Genomic DNA, 5,028 nt, shown 5'->3' with positions numbered 1-5,028 from the left:
AGTTGGAAATTGTTATAATTTCTAAGTATTTCCCTTTTGAATTTAATGCATTTCTACACCAATCTCTCTCTTTCTTTCACTCTATCCTTTTCCTCCCCTCACCTCTCTCTTCCTTCTTCCCCTCTTTCCTTTCTCTGCCTTCTTTCTCTACTCTCTCCTTTCTTCTCTCTCTCTCTCTCTCTCTCTCTCTCTCTCTCTCTCTCTCTCTCTCTCTCTCTCTTTCTCTCTCTCTCAGTGTAAGTGTATGTCCTTGTCTGGGTCAGACAAAAGTTTAGTTCAAATGATGATCCTCCTACTACCCTCTTCCTCAGTGTTTGTATTTTTTTGTCTTACTAGGTGCTCAATTATGAAAAATAATAAATTCATCTCTTGTTTCTACTTTCTCCCCCAGAGTATCCCTGTTGTGGAAGTAGCTAGGTAGAGCAGTGGATAGAATATTGAACTTGAAATCAGGAAGACCAAAGTTCAAATGCAACCTCAGCTATATGACCCTGAACAAGTCACTTAATTGCTCTTTGCCTCAGTCTCCTTAACTATGAAATGGAGATAACAACAGTCTCCTTAATAATAAAATGGCAGTGCTCTCTTTGGCAGCACATATACTAAAATTGGAACAATATAGATAAGATTAGCATGGCCACTGAGCAAGGATGACACAAATTTATGAAGCATTCCATATTTTTTAAGACTATTACTTTTAATTTTAAAAAAACCATCATCTTGGGGCAGCTAGGTGGCACAGTGGATAAAGCACTGGCCTTGAAGTCGGGAGTACCTGGGTTCAAATTTGGTCTCAGACATTTAATAATTACCTAGCTGTGTGGCCTCGGACAAGCCACTTAACCCCATTTACCTTGCCAAAAATCTAAAAAAAAACCAAACCCGTAATCTTATTATGTAATTTTGCTATCTCTTATATTTTATTTTCCTTCCTTAAGGATATGATTTCTCTCGTCACCTTCAACTGAGATCAATGTATACCATGGAAACAATGTAAAGACTAACAGACTGCCTTCTGTGGGTGGGTGGGGGGGAGTGAAACAAGATTAGGAGAAAAATCGTAAAATCCAAAAATAAATAATTAATTAAAAAAGAAAATGGAGATAACAATAGTACCATCAATCACAAAATGAGATCACATTTGTAAAAACATTTATCACAATGCTGAGTACAGTGTAGGTGTTTAATAAATATTTATTACCTCCATCTCCATTTCTTTTCTTTTTTTCATTATCCTCCTTTGCTTGTTGTATTTAATTCTATTTATGACCTCTAAAGATATAAAATTTTGAAAGGAGCACATGACTCTTCTGCCCCATTCAAATATCTTTCATTATCATCATCACATAGTCCTTTTTGTTTGCTCAGATATATATTTATCTTTCTGGATTTTTCTTGAATAGTTTAAAAAAATTTTTAAGTTTCTACTTCACTCTAATCTTATCATTAGAAATGCTTAAAAGCACTCTACTCTGTTAAAAATCCATTTTTCCCCAATGTAATATGACATTCAATTTTGCCAGGAAATTATTCTCAGTTACAAACCTTTATCTTTTTTACTTTTCAAATATATCTTCTTCTTTGTGAGATTTCCTCTCCTTTATAATAGAAATTGCCAAGACTTATATGACCTTGATTGTGATTCCTTAGTTCTAGAATTATATTTTTAATGGTTGCCTGCCATATCTTTCTTTAATCTGGAAGCTCTGGATTTTTACTATGATGTTCCTAGGAGTTTTCCATTTTTATTCAGTAATTGGTGGATTTACTTTGCCCTTATGGATCTTATGGATCTGAGCAGCTTTCATTTACGATTTCTTAAACAATAGTGGTCAGTCATTTTTTTGGCAATGATTTTAAATCTTATTCTTCTGAAATTATCTCTTCTTGAACTGCTACCTAGTTATTTTTTTGTTTGTCTATTTTGATTGCTGAGTTTTTTAATTTGTTTTTTGGAAACTGGGTCACTCACAGACCCCTTCCCACTACTGAAGCTTTAACTTGCTTCATTTCCAGCTTAGGACAGTTTCCCCCTATTTAGGGAAGCTCATGGTCCCTGGCTTTAACTCATTGTAGCTCAGAACTCCTCTACTCAAGTGATCCACTAACCTCAACCTCCCACAATAAAAGAAATTATAGATCTACACCAACATTCCTGGCTCAGATTAGTTGTTTTTTGAAGGCAGAAACTTTGTATTTTCTTCTATTTAAAAAATATTTTGATTGTATTCCAATATTTCTTGATGCTACATAGAATCGGTGGTTTCTGTTTTATCCATTCTAATTTTCAGGGAGTCAATTTCTTGGGTAAATTTTACCATTTCCTAATCTGAGCTATTAATCCTCCTTCCAATTCTATCCTATATAGCTTTCAATTACATTTTGTATATCTTATTTCATTTCTTCCATATTCTTTTATCCTTGAGAGTAAACTATTTATTGTATTGTTTGCTTCCAGTTTTCTCCCTCTCTTCCCTCCCTATTTCCCTTACAGTAAGTAATCTGATATAGACTCTACATTTATAACCATGCTAAACAATATATCCATATTGATCATGTTGTGAGAGAAGAATCAAATCCAAATGGAAGAAAGAAAACATTAGAGAGAAAAAGATGGAATACATAAGACAACTTTTAAAAATTGAAGATAATAAGCTTTGGTCTCCATTTAAACTCCACAGTTCCTTCTCTGAATGATATTTTCCATCATAAGTCTTTTAAAATTGTCTTTGATTACTGTACTGCTGAAATAAACAAGTACAACATAGTTAATCATCACCCCATGTTATTGTTAATGTGTAAAATTCCTTCTGGTTCTGCTCATTTCACTCTACATCAATTCATATAGGTTTTTCCAGGCTTTTCTGAAATCCTGTCCCTTATAATTTTTTATGGAACAATAGCATTGGCTCACATTCATATACCATGATTTATTCAGTCATTTCCCAAATGATAGGCACCCCCTCGATTTCTAATTCTTTGCCAGTACAGAAAGAGTGGCCAAGAATATTTTCGAACAAGGGGGATTTTTACCCTTTTTTTCATGATCTCTTCAGGATATAGACCCAGTAGTGGTATTGCTGGATCAAAAGTTATACACATTTTATTGCCCCTTGGGCATAATTCCAAATTGCTCTCCAGAAAGACTGGACCAGTTCACAACTCCACCAACAATGCATTAGTGACCCCCAACATTGATCATTTTCCTTTATAGTCATATTGGCCAATCTGTTAGGTATGAGGTGGTAGCCTCAGCAATATTTTAATTTGTATTTATCTAATCAATTTAGAGCAATTTTTATATGATTATAGATAGCTTTGATTTTTTCATCAGAGAACTGACTTTCCATATCCTTTGAACATTTATCAATTGAGGAATGACTTGCTTTTTTAAAAAAATAAATTTGACTCAGTTCTCTAATATTAAAATATTAAAAATATAATTAGAAATGAGTCCTTTGTAAGAAACACTAGTAAAAAAAAAATTTCCCAACTTAGTACATTCCTTTTAATCTTGGTTGCAGTGGTTTTGTTTGTTCAAAAATGTTTTAATTTAATGTAATCAAAATTATCCTGTTTGTTTTTTATAATGTTCCTCATTTCTTCTTTGATCATAAACTGGAGAGCAAGCCATTTTCTTCTGTAAGATTCCATTCGTAGGGGTGGCTAGGTGGCGCAGTGGATAAAGCACTGGCCCTGGAGTCAGGAGTATCTGGGTTCAAATCTGGTCTCAGACATTTAATAATTACCTAGCTGTGTGGCCTTGGGCAAGCCACTTAACCCCATTGCCTTGCAAAAAAAAAAAAAAAAGAATTAAAAAAAAGATTCCATTTGTAGTTCCTTTAGTTATTCCCTTCTTTTGAGTTTTCCTTGTGGATGGTTCCTGACTTAACATTTCATTTTAGTGTTTACTGTCTTCTGTTACTCAGATCTCATCCCTTACTATTCTCTTAGATGCAGTACTTAAGCTATGTTTGGTCCTGCTCTTTCTTTCTAGGGTGGGTCTAAATTTGAGTGCTGGCAGCTTTAGTGTCCTTGGACAGAGCTTTATGTTGGGTTGTATCTAAGCAGAGCCCTTGTTTCACCTTGACCTTTGTTGATTAAGGTGCTAGTACTAACTCTCTCTGTCTCTGTCTGTCTCTCTCTGTGTCTGTCTCTGTCTCTGTCTGTATGTCTCTGTCTCTCTCTCTCTCAGACAGCAAGATGGCTCAGTAGATATATCTCTGTGTGACCCTGGGCAAGTCATTTAACTTTTGGTTGCCTTAATCCACTGGAGAAGGAGATGGCAAACCAGTATCTTTGCCAGGAAAACTGCAAGAACAGTACTGGTGTGCTATAGTCCACAGGATCACAAAAAATCAGACACAACTGAACAAGTCTCTCCTACACCCTCCTTGGTGCTTCCACAATCAGGGAGTTGAGTAGCCACTAGGGAAGCTGAATGTTTTATATTTCCTGGGAAATTCCAGATTCAGAGTGCTTCCTAAGTCTTTACCATGATACTTAACTAAAGAGAAAGCTTAATGGGTAGTAAAAAGCAGGTGCCACTGGTGTATTCTAAATAAAGTATATCCAATGGAGTGCTGAGTCTGTGCTCTACTTCCAAGGAAAGATGGACTCAATGCTGAATACCTGGTACTTTGAAATGACCCAGGGGCAGCTAGGTGGTATAATGGATTGAGTCCTGGAGTCAGAAGGACCTGAATTCAAATTTGTCACTTGATACCTACAACCTGTGTTACCTTGGGTGAGTCACTTAACCCCATTGCCTTGCAGAAAGAAAGAAAGAAAGAAAGAAAGAAAGAAAGAAAGAAAGAAAAAAAAAGAAAGAAAGAAAGAAAGAAAGAAAGAAAGAAAGAAAGAAAGAAAGAAAGAAAGAAAGAAAGAAAAAAGAAAGAAAGAAAGAAAGAAAGAAAGAAAGAAAGAAAGAAAGAAAGGAAGGAAGGAAGGAAGGAAGGAAGGAAGGAAGGAAGGAAGGAAGGAAGGAAGGAAGGAAGGAAGGAAGAAAGAAAAAAGAAAGAAAGAAAG

At 35.3% G+C, this 5,028-nt stretch overlaps 1 non-coding gene across 1 annotated transcript; it reads left to right on the top strand.

The window, feature by feature from the left end:
* The first annotated feature begins 578 nt into the window (after positions 1-578).
* LOC141515659 (U6 spliceosomal RNA) lies at positions 579-683 on the top strand. Its single transcript, XR_012476420.1, has one exon. It is a non-coding gene; the product is annotated as a U6 spliceosomal RNA (small nuclear RNA).
* Positions 684-5,028: the final 4,345 nt, after the last annotated feature.

The sequence above is a fragment of the Macrotis lagotis genome, chromosome 2 (assembly GCF_037893015.1).
Source record: "Macrotis lagotis isolate mMagLag1 chromosome 2, bilby.v1.9.chrom.fasta, whole genome shotgun sequence".
NCBI classification, from domain to species: Eukaryota; Metazoa; Chordata; class Mammalia; order Peramelemorphia; family Peramelidae; genus Macrotis; species Macrotis lagotis.
Note: the sequence above shows the minus strand (reverse complement) of the source record. Positions and strands in the feature narration are given on the sequence as shown.